Here is a 16,997-nt window from a genome sequence, read left to right on the forward strand (position 1 = left end):
TGGACGCCTCCCATGAGGGCTGCCCCCTGACCTTGAAGGACCCACATGTCCACACCAGGGACCGGCCTCTCGCTCCTGCTTGCCCCAGGATAGCCTGTGTCACACACACTGGGCTGTGTGGCTTTGGGCAGATCCCTTGCCTTCTCTGGCCTCATTTGTGAATGAACCACTGAGCGGCTGACCTGTTAGGGTCCCTCCGGCTCTAGGGACCTGCATGGTTCCAGCTCCCCACCATCTGTGTTCCAGTCTGGCACAGGCCAGAGGCTGGACTGGGGGGGCCCAGAGCAAAGGCACTATGATTTCAGGGACCATCAACTCCCACCTCAAGGCATGGGGAGACCTCCAGCTGAAGTTCCCCAAGCAGGTGCAAAGCGACAGGGGTGTGCGCCGCCCCCCCCACCCCCACCCCCCGCACTCATCCTCCCTGCCAGAGGCACAGGGGGAAATGTTTACCCGGGCCCGTACCAGGTGAGGGCTGGAGAGAGGGCCGGGCGGGGATGGAGATAGGGGAGCGATTGGAAAGCACATGGGTACACTCACGCCACCAGTTTGGGAAGTCGTGCTAAATCCAGCCTTTGCCTCTGAGCAGCAGCGAGCCCTGCCAGTTTTGGGGTGCGCTGGCAGTGGGCCTGGGCAGGGTTTGCTGGCTGACGTACCTTTCCCATCAGGACCCCCATCACTAGGGTGGATCCCCCTGAAACAAACACCTAGGAAGAGCGGTGCTTAAAAATAGCGGGGGGGGGGGGGGCGGGGGGGGGGGAAGCAAAGTTTGTAACTGAAGCCGCCGCCGGTGCCTGGGGGCAGACCCCGCGGCCCGCCGGAGCACCCAGCCGGCTGCTGGGAGCTTGTTTGGAGAGGACTTGGCCCGCGCGGCCCGACCTGGGAAGCGGGTGGAGGTTGCTTTCCTCCTTTCCCCACCCCGCCCCGGAGGGGCAGAGCGCTGCGCGGCCCGGGCGGGCCTGCGGTCAGGGATGAGGACTGCGCCTCCGCGCCGCAGAGCGCTGCGCGCGGGCCGGGCGCCGGCAGCCGCCGCTGCCGTTCTGGGAGCTCGTTCGCATCCGCCAGCGCGGCGAGCGGCGCGGGGCCCTCGGAGCGGGAGGTGAGTGTGGACGCGCCGCGCCCCGCGCCGCCCGCGGCTCCCGGGCAGCGGCACTAGCTCGGGCGGCTGTGGAGGGACTCGGGGCTCGGTCCCCGGGGTCACCTGGCTGCCCGCTCCCCGCCGCGTCCCCGCACCCTCGGTGGCGCGCCCCGGCGGGGCCGGACGGACCCTCCCGGCCCTCGCTGCTCCGCGGCTCGGCTGCCCCGACCTCGCTCCCCGCCCGGGACGTGCAGCGCCGCAGACGCCAGGGCGCGCCGGGGGCTCGGCGGGGGCCGCGGCCGTGCCGCCTGGCCTCAGCCCTGTCCGGCGCCCCTGACAGAGCTTGGGCCAGCTCCGCGGGACACTTTGCAAAGTGCAGCCCAAGTGGCCGCCGAGCGGTGGGTTCCGGGGAGCTGGGAGCCGCCGGGCCGGACTGCGGGGAGCGGGGGCCGGGCGGGGGGCGCGAGCGGCCGTGGGCCGGCCATTCATTTCGGATCGCAGCAGTTGGTCCCCGAGCCGGGCCGCTGCCTCCTCTGGGTCGCCCCTGGGCGTGCTGGCCCCGTGGCACTCGGACACTGCGGCGGAGGCAGCGCGCGGAGCGGGGTGGGGTCTTTCCGACCGGGGGGCTCCGCGCCGCTGTGCTCCTGCGGGGGGAGGCCACGCGGCGCCCCAGCCCGGCCCGCGCCCCAGGCTGGCTTGGCGCGCCGAGGGAACCGGGCCAGAGGGACCCGTGGGGACGCGGCGCCGCACGGCGGCGGCCGGAAGGGAAGGCCAGCCGGGCTCGTGGGGACTTCCCGCGGCCACCAGACCCTGCGCCTGCACCGTCCGCCGCGGGGTGGGGGTGAGGGCAGCGGGGTCGGAGGGACAGGCCTCTGGGTGCAGCGGTGGCGGTGGGGGGCTCCTGCGCCGTGGCAGCTGCTGAGGCCTTTAACCCTTTCCGGACTGGCGCTTGAGCAGACACTATTTGCTGTGTAGGGACTGTGCCACGTGTTACTGCGTTGATCCTCATATCATGAGCTAGGTGGTGCCCCATATTCTAGATGAAGAAACTGAGGGCCAGAGAGGTTAGGTAACTGGGCCCGCGCAGCACAGCTAGTGAGCAGCAGTGGCTGATGGCCCCTCTCCATTCCATCAGATAGACTCCACGTCTGCCTCTTGGTTGAGCAAATGTGCATTGAGCCCTCTCAGTGCCCCACAATGTCCCAGGCATCCCCTGACCCAGCAAAGACCACTGCCTTCCTGATAACAGGCAAGGTAACAGGCAAAATGCCGGGGACAGTATCAGACAGGGAGCTGCGGGGGGGTGGTGGGGGGAGGTGGGGCGGAGTTACAGCTTAAGGAAGGACAGCCAGGGCCACCTCTGAGAAAGTGGCCTGGGAGGGCATGCCCTCGTGTACCTTGTGCCCGGCCTGGCAGGTCCAGAACCACGGGGCAGAGCCTGCCAGGAGCCCCCCTGTGAGGAGGAAGAGGGGGAATCCTGTTTGAAGAGAATAGGAAGGCCAGGCCATCTCAAGGGGGACCGTGGCCCCTACAGCGTCTCAGCCTGGGAAGCACAGCGTCTCAGCCTGGTGAAGGATGTGTGGCCCCGCACCCGAACCCCTGGCTGGCTGCCACCCCGGGCAGTGTGGAAGCAGCAAGTCCCAGGATTTCAGGGTCAGAGGGAACTTAGAGGTCATGAACTTCAACCCCCTCATCTGGGCTTCGGTCTCCACCAGACCCTGCCTCTGGGTTACCGACTCTGCTTGAATACCCCCGGCGACGGGGAACTCACTCCTGTCACAGCAGCCAGGTCCCATCCCCGAAATCCGCCGAAGGGTTCCAAGAAAGCTCTGCTGCAAGTAGAGCAGAAAGCCTCCTACCTGTGGTTTCTGTCAACTCCAGTCCTGTCATCCGGGGGCAGCACGCTTGGGTTCACTCTCACACACGGTTGCCTCTGCAGAATGTCAATAGAGAGATAATGTCCCCTTTTAGCCGCCTCTTTTCAAGGCCTGCGCCTTTTCCAACTTAACTTCCAGGCCAGGCACCTTCCCGCCTCCCTCCCTGGGAGAAGGTCAGCGGGTCTCCACCTGGCTTCACAGTTGTGAGCACCAGGGTGGCCGGGAAACAGAGACCTGCCCTCACCTCCTTTCTTCTGGAACCTTGCAACCATTGATGGTGCCAAAGACACATGTGCTCCTGGACATGGGCTCACACTTCTGCTTCCTCCAGAGCCCTGAGACTTCCGCACCAAGCCCCACCCCATCCCTGTTGGTTCTGACTGTAAGAATTCAGTTACCCGCTGCTTCCTCGTCCAAAAGGAGGGGCTGAGAGTGAGGGGGAAGGCAGTGCAGATCCAGAGCGCAGGCTGCAGAAACAGCTGTCCACGGGCTGTGTGGGCAAGTCACCAGGACAGTGGGGGACTTCGCAGGGCGTCATGGGACAGGCTGAGGGACAGAGCGCCGGGGCACAGGCGAGCGTGTCGAGTGGGCAGATGCTGCGTGGTTACTGCCCTCGGGGTCACGGAGACTCCGAGGGGTCGGTGGGAGGGGTGTGGAAGATGCAAAATACTTGAAAGGGTGCGAGGTGCCAGCTGCAAGTCCAGGACAGAGGGAGGTTGTAGGGAAGCGTCGTGCAGCCAAGGCAGGATGCAGCCTGGGTCCCGGTGGGCCCCGGGCAGTGTGGAAGCGGCCCACCCCCGCTGGCCTGCCCACCTTGGCTTTGGTTCACTGTAGATACGTGGTGGGGAAGAGAGCTGGGGAAGCGCGTGACCAGCCCACTCTCCTGCCCGCTGCAGACAGAGCCGGAGCTGGAGCCCAGCATTCAAGGCAGCCACGGTCCAGCCCGTCCTCTCCCGGACACCCTCCTGGTCCATTCAGCATCCAGGATGCTGGCTCCTGCTTCCCACCTCGCGGCCTGGACACCTGGCGTCCTGTCCCCCATCTCCACCGTCCCACCTTCCCCATCAGGACACCCCTTCCCCTGTTCCGCCCGCGGTCTTTCTGGCACCCCACCTGTCATCACCTGTGGGCCTGCCCATCCCCCGCTAGACTGTCCCCCGTGAACAGCAAGATGAAGCCGTGCTCAGAGCTCTGTCCCCGCCAAGCCGTGCAGTGCACTCAGCACCCCCTGGCCGGGGGACTCTCAGGATTTCTATTGCCAACCTCGTCCTCTGATGGAATTGGGGGCTGAACTGAGCCTAGTGGAGGGAGGGGGCTGGGGACGGGGTGAGCTCTGTGAGACATCCTTGCGATTGCCTGGGGCTAGTTTATCCTCACCTTTCACCTGGTGGCCATAGCTGGGGTGGCAGACTCCGTCTTCAGGGGCTGATTGCAATCTTGTACTTCCCTCAGCCCCACCATCTCCCCGGGTGGAAAGAAAAGGAAGACTGTACGGTTGGGCAGGTTGTTCAGTGCACAAGGGCACCGAGCCTGTCCTCTGCTCAGCCGGCCTCCCTCCCACACCCAGGCTGTGTCCACCCTGGGGGCTCTTGTCCTACACACCCAAAGGTCCTGGAAGCATGAGTGGCGGCCCCACCATAGACGTGTATGCCCCGCACGGACTGCTTTCTTTGCTCGTGAGGACTGCGCACACGGTGCCGTCGCGTGTGCACCCTGGAAGCTGCCCTGCAGCAGGGCCGAAGCCTCTGTCATTTCAGACTTGGGATTCCCTCCTTCCTCGGGTGCTTTCGAGCGCTTTGGCCCCTCAGCCTTCTTACGGGTCCACGTCACTCCTGCAGGTGCCCCCTTGGACTGGCTCTGCCAGGCCTACTTGGGGAAGGGTAGGAGGCAGGGTGGCAGGTGGAGGCCGGGCCTGGCCGTGGCCTGCGCTGTGAGTTCCTCCAGCTGGTCTTTAGCGCCCGTGGCCCCGCCCCTGCGCACGGCCGGCCTGCGGTCGCGCGTCCCGGCTCCCAGTTACCAGAAAGTGAGATCAGTGGCTGCACTGGCAGGACTTTGGGGGCCGTGACCCCGGCGTCAAACTAGAGGCTTTCTGCTCATTACTCACCCCAGTTCTTGTCAGGATTGAAGTGGTCTCTTAGAATTACATCCTTGTCTAAATAAAGCTGGCGTTTTGAAGGACAGTTCCAAATATAAGCTCCTTTTATGAGCGTGGGGAGAGCCTGAGGATGGAGGGGGGCTCCCTCCAAAATGCGGGGCTAGTCTGGGGGACCCTGGGGGCTTACCTGCCACATCTCGACACCGTCGTCCCAGGTCCCCTCCCCGCCCCGTCTTCCCCATCACCCAGAGCTAGAAGCAAGAGGGGACCACGGCCTGCCGCCCAGGAGCTGGCAGCAGAGCTGTCCTTGCCTCCCCCAGGGGGTCCTCACACCCACAGCTCTCACCCTCCCACACAGGGGTGGGGGTCACTTGAGTGAAAAATGGGTTTGGGGGGAACTCAGAGCCCGGGGTCAAGGCCCGCTCAGCCTCCCCAGAGGCCATAACTAGGCAGTGGCCCCCTGGGGGGCCCAGTTTGCATCACAGAGAGGGCCAAGGGGAGGTGGCCTTCAAGGTGCGTCCTTACGCAGCTGCCTGTCCTGGGCTCGGCCACCCACCTGTAGCCAGAGTCAGCAGCCAGTGGAGGGGGGAGTGGCCATACAGGTGAGGGCAGGTGGACGGGACAGGGACCCGGGACCAGGGCAGCCTGCTCCGCCGTCTCCAGCCCCCTGGCGGGCAGGCAGGCGGGAGCCAGCGGCCGGCTGTCTGCTAACAGCCTCTGTCCCGACTCTGGGCTGCTCGCAGGCGGGCGTCCCAGCCAGCAGCTAAACAGAATCCACATTCATGAGCGGCCCTTGAGTCTTTCCAAAGGCCCGGCCCGCCGCCCTGCAGAATGTGACCATTGCATTTTCTGAATTCCTCCGGGGTGGCCGGGCCAAGGTGGCCGTGTGTAAACGGAGGACTGCTTCTCCGGGCCCTGCATGTGGCCGGCCGGGCGCTGCCCTCTGGGGACGCTGCAGAACCGGGTCTCGCTGGGTTCCTGGCTAGGGGCGGGGCCCGGGGGGTGGTCAGTGGGGAATTGCCACGGCCGTGGCTGGACGGGGCGAGGGAGCCAGGACCAGGTCCTGGTACTGGAGGAGGTGCCCCATTGGCGGAGGCTGTGGTGCTGCGGGCTGGTGGGCATCTCGTGTCCTACGTCAGCCCTACTCAGCAGGAACCTTGTTTTTAAAAAATATGTATATAGTTCATGCATCAGAAAATTCACCCTTTTAAAGTGTGCACGCCGCCAGTGGTTCGTAATGTGTTCACGAGCTTGTGCAGCCATCACCACCGTCTTGTTCTAGAACATTCTCATCACCCCAAAAAGAAACCTGGTACCCACTGGCAGTCACTCCTGCCCCTCCGCCAGCCTTGGCAACCGCTAAGCTACTTTCTTTCTCTATGGATTTGCCCATTCTGGACGTTTCACATGAGCGGAACCACACAGTGTTTTCCTTTCCGTGACCCTCTTCACTTGGCATGGCATTCGCCGGGTTCGTCTACATTGAAGCCGGGATGGAAACCTTGTTCCTTTTTAAGGCTGAATAATATTCCAGCGTGTGCACGGCCACGCTGTGTGTATCCATCATCCGCGATGGACACCTGGGCACTTTCACCCTTGAGCTGCGTGGATGACTGTGCTGTGAACACGCGTGTACAGGCGTTTGTGTGGACGTGTGTTTTCGGTTCTCGTGGGTAGACATCCGTGGAGTCACGTGGTCACTCTAACCTGTCCAGGAGCTGCCAGACCGTTCCACGCTCCAGCTGCACCATTCCCCGTTCCCGCCAGTGGGTAAGGGGATGGGGACCTTACCCTCTTTCTGTGGACAAGGAAACTGGGGCAGAGAGGCAGAGGCGCTGGCTTGGGGTCACTTGCCAGGAAGAGGGGCCCGGATTCAACCTCTTCCTGGACGCAAAGGGGAGACGGAGGCAAAGAGTGGCCGTCGTGACCCCGAGGCCATGTCTTTAAGGACGGTCCTGCAGTCTTGCAGGAGGCTCTGGCCTCCGCCCCTCCCAGAGGCATCTCCCCTGAATGAAAGGGAGGCCAGGTCCCCTTGAGGCCAGACCCCGCTGCTCTGCTAAAAACATATGGTTGCCCGCCCTTCTCCCAGCCTTCCCGAGGGGTTTCTTCCCGGGTGACTGTGCCCTCCGAGAGGGACCAAGCACATCACTCAGGGACACTGGCGCTGAACTGACACTGTTCCCAGGAGATACCAACATCACTTGCTGAGATCAGGTGACCTATGCAGTGTTAGCTCAGGTCCGTCCAAAAGTGGGCCCCGTAACCTGTTCCTTGATTCCTTCCATGGTTCCAGAGCACACGGTCAGAAAAGACAAGCCCAACAACTAGCGGGGTCCACGGTTCTCACCCCAGAGAGGTTACAACACTTGCCCAAGGCCCACCCAGCAGAGAGCAGTCAGAGGGGTCGGGGGCTGGGGCACTCCGACCTGGAGTGTGCACTCCAGGTGTGCCCTCCAGCTCCGTCCAGGGGCGTGCCCTGCCCCGGGCACTCCCAGGCTGGCTCTCGCCATGCAGCCAAGCACGTCACGCTTGGGCGCAGCACAGGGGCTCGGTACCCCGACCCAGCAGGCTGGCTTTTCCTCAGCTGTGACACGCGGAGACTGGGGGGGGAGGTGGGGTCCTCCCCGGCGGCCGCAGAGCGACACCGCTGTGTGCTGCCTCGTGCCTGCGTCTAGCAGTCAGTCATCTGCGCGGGACTGCCCGGGCCAGGCTGTGCTCCAGGCCTGGCCGCTGTGACCGGGCCACCCCCTCAGTCCTCCTGGGGGCAGCGACTCCAGGAAAGGGGCGAAGGGGGCGTCTGGGCGGGGTCAGGGGAGGCCGGGAGGACGAAGGTGTTCCAGGGGCCGATCCTAGAAAGAGGAGAGCAGGACCAGGGGAGGCCGGGGGGCAGCACGGGCCCGGCCAGCCGCCGCCTTGGGGAGAAAAGGGCGAGGTGAAGCGGCCGCCTCCCTCACACAGCTCCGAGTCAGAGCGGGGATGCGCACCCGCCCTGGTTCTTACCGCACCCTTCTTTGTCCCAGGGGCCCCGGGGGACCACGCGAGAGCAGCCGCGGGGAGGGTGACGCCCTCGTGGGGCCCTCGCCAGGGCTGCAGGGGGCACGGCCCCCCTTCAGCAGTCACACCCCCACTCAGCTGTCGGGCCGGTCTGCACCACGATGGGAGGGTGGGCACTTGGCAGGTGCCGGAGCGGCGGCCAGTGCCGGGTGTCCGTCCCCCAGGAAGCGGGGCCGCTGAGGCACAGAGGGAAGGGCCTGGGCCCGGCCAAGGGGCAGGTCGGGCCGCCAGCGCATCCGGCCCGCCTCCTGGCCTGTAGAACCCCTGAGAGGCCGGAGCTTCGCTGCCCGCGCCCCTGCCCCGCGGGGCCGCCTTCAGATCGAGGGAGCCCGAGGCCGAGGCCTGCCCTCGTCGCAGCTAGTGGCCGTGTGCAGCCGTCGGAGCAGGGGTGTGCGTGTGTGTGGGCGTGTCTGTGTGTATTGTGGGTGTGCACGTGCTGAGTGAGTGCACACGCGTGTGTCACGCGTGTGGGTACGCACGTGTGTGCCTGTGTGCACATATGTGAGTGTCGTGTGCATGTATGACATTGTGTCATGAGTACTGCACGTACACATATAATACGATATAACCAAAGTACACAGCTAAGTTTAAATGTTCTAGAAACTACATTTAAAAACGAAAAAAGAAACGGGTGAAATTAATTATATTTAAAACAGCATGTCCAAAAGGCCATCACTCCGACATGGGATCAGTACAAAATCAGTGAGGCAGTTTAGGTTCTTGAGGTCCAGTGTGTGGTCGTGGCCGCCGTGCAATGCTGGTCTCCAGGTGCCCTTCAGCTGTGGAATCCCTGACACCCACCCCTAGCACAGGGCCCCTCCCGCATCCAAACCCTCCTCACCCTTCTCACCTGCTTCCTCCAGGAAGTCTCTCCAGACTGCACTTCCTTCTCTGGGCCTCAGTCTCTCAAGGTGGGGTTTGTGACCCTGGAGCACACTCCCGTCTCACCCAGGTCTGCTGAATCAGAACTGCTAGAGGAGGGCCTGGGGTCTGCATCTTCATAAGCTCCCCTGGTGACGTTAAGGCTTTACCCACGTTGAAGTTCAAGACCCTCTTAAGCCCTTATCTTTTTGTCCCTAGATGCCACGTTCTAGGTACGCTGGACGGCAGCTGTGCCCACGCACACCACTTCCTTGCTCACCACCATATCATTACACATGCTGTTTTCCTCTCTTTGGGATGTATGGAAAACTTCTATTCATCCTTCAAAACCCACCTCTAACATTGCCCTGCCTTTCCTCTGAGAAGGCTTCCCTTCCACGGGAGCATGAGTCCCCTCGCCTCCGTTGCTCCTTCTTAATTCTGCCCTGCGCACAGTGGTTCCATGTCTCAAGTCCCTGGTGTGCGGTGCCAGCTCCTCTCCGAGCTCCCGGAGTCTGGCCAGGCCCCAGCATGGAGCGGCCTGTGAGCATGGTTGTGGAATGAATCCGCGCGTGCGTGGGTGGGTCGGTCTCTGCAATCTCAGTAAACATCTGGCCACAGGGCCTGGCAGGAAGCTGACCTCGAGGGTACCACTCAGCTGGCAGCCGTCTATAAATACATTCTAAACTCGGACCAGCCCACATGCATTCCTGCTCCCGGAGTGCCCTCCCAGTGGAAGAAAGGCAGCCGGCGGCCCTCCAGGCCTGGCCAGGGTGGTCGCTCCTGGCGAGCGGGAGCGTGCCCGCTCCAGGGTCAGCTCAGGGCCCCCGAATCCGATTGTTATCTGAACAAGCTCACCGGCAGGCCAGTGCCCAGGCTGCGTCTAGCTCTGAGAAAGGCTCCCGGTGCCGGCAGCGTGCTTTTCTTGGATGTCCAGGATGTGTTTATGCCGGGCCGGTGCCTGGGGAATAATTAAAGCCTCAGAGGCTGCGGAAGGGCCTGCCTGCTGTTCGTAGGTGCTGAGTCTGTGTGTGGAGGCCCGAAGCCTCCTGTACCATGTTGCCCGGGGGCTGGGAGCTGAGCCCCGCAGGGCCCAGGGGACCCCGTCGTGTCGGGCAGGACGAGGGTCGCGGGAAGGGTCAGCCAGGCTGGGGTCCTCAGTGTGTCCCCTCCGGGGCCTTCGGTCTCGCCCCGCAGCACAGCTGTGCCTCGGGGCACAGGGGTGCAGACCCGTATGGCCGGCAATCGGCCTGCAGGGGCTTTGCCAGCCAAGGGCCAGGCCTGGTGTGCGGCGGCGGACCATTGTTCCCCCAGAAGGTGGAGTGGACGCCATCTGGTAACCAGGCGTCTCGGGCATGTGCCTCCAGGAGAGGTTGTCGGGCCCCGAAGTGTAGAGCGGCAGTGGGACCTCGAGAGCAGTGCCATCGAGGGAAATGGGGTGCAAGCCACAGAGACCGCGTCTGATTTTCTGGTGGCCGCACGAGGAGAAGTAGCAGGTGACGTGAGCTTTCATGATGTGTTTTATCTAGCGAGCATCTCAACGTGTCGTCTGTGAAAGTGACCAGAGAGCCATTTCACATTCTTCTGGGCTCAGTTTCGAAGGCCGGGTTTGGGGGGCGAGGGGGAGCGTTACTCAGGGCAGCCTGGGGGCAGGGGGAGGGGGTCGCGCTCCCATCCCAGCTCCCCAGGGGCGCTCCCTCGGGTCGGGCCTGGCGTGTCCTGGAGCCCGGCTGTGCCTGGTGGTTTCATGGCCCCGGAGGCCCAGGGACGTGCAGGTTCCAGTGGGTGAGTGAAGGAGCCTCGCGGGGACTCGGGGCTCGGGGACTCCCAGCGTCGTGGTTTCCATGGGGTCTCCGTCCTCACGGTCCCCACAGACAGCCGTGTCCACCCCGGGCACCCAAACCTCTCGGCCTGCCTTTCACCTGCTCCCGCCCAGCCCCTCCCTACTCCCCCGGAGGCCGCCTCGGCCCGAGCAGCCTCAGGCGGCCCCCACAGGGCTGGATCAGCCCTGGGACCCCCCTCCCTGGGACAGACTCTACAGGCAGGTCCTCAGGAAGTTTCGGAAAGGAGGAAGTTTCCCTGTGACCACAGCCAGCCAGTTAGGAAGCTCTGGAGGTGGGTGGGTGGACACGTAGATGACACATAAGTACACAGGTTATCGTACGTGATACACTGTCACATGTTGAACACTGTGTATTATGTAGTGTCGTATACGGTGTATCACCCTGAATACTTAACCGTGTGTAAGAGCACTGACTGCCTTGAGACTGTCCCTCCCCTCCGGACGCCTGTCCGCGAAGGCCACGGCCCTGGGCTGTCCCCACTCCACTGCCCCAGCCCACGCTGGTCATCTCGCTGCCGGCCGAAGCCCCTCCGCCCAGGCCCCCGCACAGGCGGAGTCACCCGCGGGCACGTCTGCTGTCCGTTCGCTCATCTTCCGTTCCCATCTGACACCCCACTCTGGGTCCCTTCTCCTTGTCACCCCACTTTCAGCTTGACCGCGTTCTTATGCGTTGATTCTCTTGAGTACAGGTGACAGAACAATGCCTGGCATGTGGGGTCGAGAGGGCCCTGGGAGGCTCAGGTTCCCCGGGCGATGCCTGCGAGTCGGCCTCTCAGGAGACCCTCCCGAGGGGGGCAGAGAGACCCCGTGGCTCAGGCCTCTGTCCCACCCGCCAGCCCAGCACAAGGTCCTGGGCCTTTCCCCCCGCGTCGTCCGTCCCTCATCACAGGGTCTGCCCGCCCCTCTCCCGGCTGTTGGGGAAGGGAAGGTGAGGACAGAGGAAGGTGGGCAGATTTCAGGGTCCTCAGGAGGAGGGGAGGGCAAGGCTGTGCGTCTTCCTAAGTCAGTAAATAAGAGTGCGAATATTTATTTATATAGGTATCCTGTATGTATGTGTGAGGCAGATAGATGACGGATGGCTGGATAGATAGATTCTCTCTGTGAGATTGCTTTTAGACGTGAACCAAGGTTTCAGTGGCTGCAGAAGTTGGAAACCCCCAGGCTAAGACGACCTCAGACCCCTTGTTCCAGACGTCCTGGCACCCTGGCATCTGGGAGTGACAGTCGAGAGAGGAACCTGGCCCTCATCCCCGAGCCTCCCGTTTGGGGCACAGGCCCCAGGGTGTTAGGGCTCCAGGACCCTGGGGCACAGGTCGGAGGCATCTCTGTCCCGGCCGGGTTGGCACATGGCAGACGGCGCCGCTTCCGTCAGCACGCTGGACAAAGCTGAGTCAGAGAAAACAAAACAAAGGCCTCAGAAAGCGCTTTCTCTCAGCAAGTGGAGACAGTGCTGGAGGAAGTGAGTGTCCCCTCCCTCGGATGAGGCTTTGATCCCCGCCCCTCCCGCTGCGGAGTCCGAGGGGCTCCTACAGTGACCGCAGAGCGGGGGTGCGAGAGGGGCACGGGGCCCTCCCCTCACTTCTCACCGAGGTCCCCCCGCTCAGGACACATCTGGGTGCAAAGATGCGTTCACTGGGGAGGAGGATGGGCTGGCCGGCACCCCGAGGAAGGGGGACAGCAGTTCTGCACATGAACTTGGATCTGCATCCTTGGCAGTAGCCCGGAGCGTCTGGGACAGGGATTGTGAGCAGACGGTCAGGTGGGATCCAAGTCGCTTTCCCACGGGAAAACAGTCATTTTCATGGGTCCCGGGACAAAGCTGATGGTGATAACGTTACAACAGCCGTCACTGGTCTGCACTTCCCGTGCTGAGAGCTTGACTTGCACCATCCTGTTTAATCCACTCAACACCCCACTTAGAGAAGAAAGCTAAAGCTGAGAGGTTTTGAGGACTACAGCTACCCACTGCTGTGTAACAAGCAGCCCCAGCCTAGGGGATTCACACAGCTGCAGTTGATCACTTTTCATCATTCTGCAGGTGGCAGCGGTGCTTCTGCTGGTCCCGCCCCGGCCCTCAGGGGCAGCACTGGGTTGGCGGAAGGCCGGCTGGTCCCAGCTGGCTGTGCTCGTGTGGCTGGTGCTTGGTGGTCTGGGCAGAGGCCAGCTCAGAACAGCCCAGCCAGGCAGCCCCGTCTCACGGGTGTTCCTTCCCCAGGGCTGGGCCCAGGGCCACCTAAGTGGGAGGGCTGGACCGTGCCCACAGGCCAGCAGGAGCGCTGGGACCCCAGGGGCAGGGCACCCAGGGGGTGGAAGCCACGTTCCAGTCCCCACCCCTGCCAGGCTCTGCGTGACACAAGCATAGCGTGGCCCCAGACAGTGCTCCGCCCTCTCTGGGCCTCGATTCCTCAGGGAGGAGCTGGGGATTACGTCATCGTGCCCGCTCACAGATCAGGCGATGGAGGTGGCGGCTTGGGGTGAATGGAGGGTCCAGGTGAGCTGCTCCTGTCAGCACCTGCCATCGTGGCCACGCTGGGGAGCCCGGAGCCACTGGCCCTCGTGGTGGGAGGGGACGGGGACACCGGTGGACGAGCCTGACCTCCAGGGTCAGCACACCCGAGCCTGGGTGCCGCTCCAGCCTGCGGCAGCCTTGGAGCCTGGGTGCCGCCCCAGCCTGTGGCAGCCTTCGAGCCTCAGCGTCCTCGTGACCCCAGCTTCCGCCGGCGTCTGGCCGCTCGAAAATTGGCCCCATTCTCCAGATGGGGAAACTGAGGCCCCACCTGCTGGCAGAGGGGCCCACACTTAGGCCTTTGCGGGTGACTTCTGCTCTCCTAGGAGCACCCGACCCAGACTGGCCGGGAAGGAGCACAGTCCCGCGGTCACTGTGGTTCCTGGAAGCACTTTGCTTTCTGGAACCTCCGCACCCAGTGGCCTCCTCGGGGCCTGGGACCCAGCCTCTCCGATCAGTCCCTCCTCTCAGCTGTGGAAACAAAGCAGCGGCAACAGGAGGGCTGCTCGGCTGCGGGTCAGCTGGGCGCCACGGTGCAGGGACCCCGGTCGGGCGGAGGGTGAGCTGGTATCACGCCCTGGCTCCGTCTGTGCCTCTTGGCATCTTGATAACAGACAGAGGTGCCCTGCTCACCAGGTGGCACGGGGGGGGGGGGTCTTCAAGGACCCCCAGCACAGCGGGTTACTGCGGCCGGGGGCTGCGCCAGCCCAGGGAAGGTGCCTAGGGATGGGACGGGGATGGGAAGGGGCCCGGAGCCAGCAAGGTAGTGTCTCCCTCTGGGAGATGCAGGAGCGTCTCCCTGAGGAGAGCGACGGACCATGTCCTGGGTCTGGTCTGGCTCCCCCACCCCCGGCCCCTTGCCGGCTCTTTGGCCCACGAGGCCCTGGAACCCTCCATAGGCTCAAGGAGAAAAAGGACCCAGTCCCCAGATGGCTGCGTAAGGTCCCTCCCCCCATGGGATCACAGAGCTGACCAGGAGTGAGCACTGAGGAGGAGGGCGTGTCCCCTCCCCAGCCTTGGAACAGAGCTGTCGGTGTCAGAGATGGTGTCTGTGCTGCGGGCACCCATGCCATCCAGTGCCAATCATGTCAGGTCCTCTCTGGGGGAGGGGGTTCACCTGGTGGGGGAGGGGGGCAGTTGCTTACTCCAAAGCATCACAGCACCGGCAGCCCTACTTTGAGCTGGGAGGTAAAGTACAGCACTCAGGGCCCCAAGACTTGAATTCTAGTCCTGTGATAGATGGATTGTGGGTGGATGGTGATGGGCGCATGGACGGATGGATGGTGGATGGATGGTGGACGGATGGATGGTGAGTGCTTGGGTGGCTGGATCGTGGGTGGATGGATGGGTGATGGATGCATGGATGATGGGTGGGTGGACGGGTGGATGACGGATGGGTAGATGGTGGGTGGATGGGTGGGCAGATGATGGGTGGATGGTGGGTGGATGGATGGATGGTGGATGGGTGGATGATGGATGGATGGATGGTGGACAAGTGGATAGGTGGATGGATGGATGGTAGATGGATGGATGGATGGTGGACAGATGGATGGTGAGTGGATGGATGATGGGTGGATGGATGGATGGATGGATGGTGGATGGATGGATGGTGAGTGGATGGATGATGGGTGGATGGATGGATGGTGGATGGATGGATGGATGGATGGACAGATGGATGGTGAGTGGATGGGTGGATGGATGGTGGATGGGTGGATGATGGATGGATGGATGGATGGTGGACGAGTGGATAGGTGGATGGCTGATGGGTGGATGGATGGATGGTAGATGGATGGATGGATGGTGGACGGATGGATGGTGAGTGGATGGATGATGGGTGGATAGATGGATGGTGGATGGATGGATGGATGGATGGTGGACAGATGGATGGTGAGTGGATGGGTGGATGGATGGTGGATGGGTGGATGATGGATGGATGCGTGAATGGTGTGTGGACGGTAGGTGGATGGATGGGTGATGGATGCATGGATGGGTGCATGGATGATGGATGGGTGGATGGGTGGGTGGATGGGTGGATGGATGGATGGATGGGGGATGGATGGAGGGATGGATGGATGGATGGATGGATGGAAGGGGGGATGGATGACTGCCTTTGCCAGGCATCGTGCCAAGCAGCAGACACAAGAGTGAGCCCTTCAAACTAGGCCCTGTCCTCCAGGAGCTTCCCATCCAACTCAGGAGGCTGGGTAGCTGACAGGTGGATGGAGGACTCCGGGCACCAGGAGTAGATGCTGCCCCGCGGCAGGATGGTAACCTCCAGAGCACAGTGTGCTGGGATGCGAATGCCGTGTGGACATGTAGTGTTCGAAGGTTCCCATGGAGACAGACATTTGGCATCCCAGTGGGGCCTGGCCCCCAGTCACAGTCTGACCCCTCTACTGTCCACCTGGGTCCACACCCGTGCCCCAGGCCCCCAGTGTTCACCGCTTTCTCTGAGCCCTCATGGCTCTGCCAGGAGCAGGGCGTGGTGGGGGCAGGGCACGCCTGCCCCACGGCCTCACTCTGCTGTCTCTGGGCCCTCAGTCCGTTCAGGCCCACTGGCCATTCGTCACCCTCACCAGGTTATTTTCCAGGTGGGGAAACAAGCTGGGCGCGGGGAGGCGGGGGTTGGGGGGCAGGGTGTGCCCAGTGTCACATGGCCAGTTAAGCTTCCCCGGGCTCTGCTGATTCTCTCGTCTGACCAACCCGAGGGGAACAGAAAGACCCCATAAAAAGACCAGTTCACCCTAGGAAGATAAGACCGTAAATGCTACACCAGCCACACATACCAGTGCTCAAATATGTGGAAGATATGTAGAGATCAGGACACTCAACTTTTACAAGGTCCAGACGCAGGGAGGGGAGGGGCGGGTGGGGTCAGGCAGCTGGCAGGCGGCCTGTGGAGGGCACACTGGGGTTGGGGAGCAGCCCCCAGAACAAGGCGCAGGTGCCCCACGAGTGCATCCCAATTTTTTTACTGTGTGAATCTCTACTTGCTTATTTCTCATCTTGATCGGGGACCCTTTCTATTTTGCAATTATTATGAATTAATGGCTTGGATTCTTTTACTGCCCTTGTACTCTCACAGGTGCCCACTTTGGACCGTGCGTTCTCTTGGTCTGCGTAGACGCCCACAAGGGACCGCCCCCTGCCCTCACCACGCTGAGGGACCCTCCCTCCAGAAAGCTTTCCTCCTGGAGCTGACGGCGCAGACAGTGTCCACATGCCGTCAGGTGGCCCACAGCTCCCCCCTGGCAATTCTGGGATCCTTAGAAAAACAGGTGGAATTTTTGTCGTGGTAGTTGTTTTACAGGGTAACTGTTTTTATGGTGGACCTTTCTAAATATAAACAAAGGTAGCAAGAAAGGCATCCCCAGCTCTTGCCCATCACCCGCTGCGATAGTTGCTGACACCTGGTGCCCTGCCCCCGTGCTTATTCTCGCTGCAGTTTCAAAGCAAATGCCAGATGCCGCGTCATTTCGCCTGTGAGGACTTCAAGAAGTGCAGTCAGCCCTTCAGAGGCGAGACAAACTGGTGCTCAGCAGCCGGGGCGTTTCAAATGCTGTGTTTGTGAGCTTCCGGTGTGAAGGGTTATTTGCCTTTTTAACCTAAATGAGAATGAATCGGAGGTCGTCCTGTCGCCGTATCCCCTTGCGGACTCATCCCCTTAGGCCCCCTCAGCGGAG

The 16,997-nt window shown here is 62.6% G+C and overlaps 1 protein-coding gene across 1 annotated transcript in view; it reads left to right on the top strand.

Moving 5' to 3' along the window:
• Positions 1-979: 979 nt before the first annotated feature.
• Positions 980-16,997, top strand: part of ZNF469 (zinc finger protein 469) — a 50,758-nt gene continuing 34,740 nt past the window's right edge. Inside the window, 1 exon segment of the mRNA XM_032613090.1 lies at positions 980-1,099. The gene's annotated coding sequence lies outside the window, so the exon portion shown is untranslated.

Source organism: Phocoena sinus, chromosome 19 (assembly GCF_008692025.1).
Source record: "Phocoena sinus isolate mPhoSin1 chromosome 19, mPhoSin1.pri, whole genome shotgun sequence".
NCBI lineage: Eukaryota > Metazoa > Chordata > Mammalia > Artiodactyla > Phocoenidae > Phocoena > Phocoena sinus.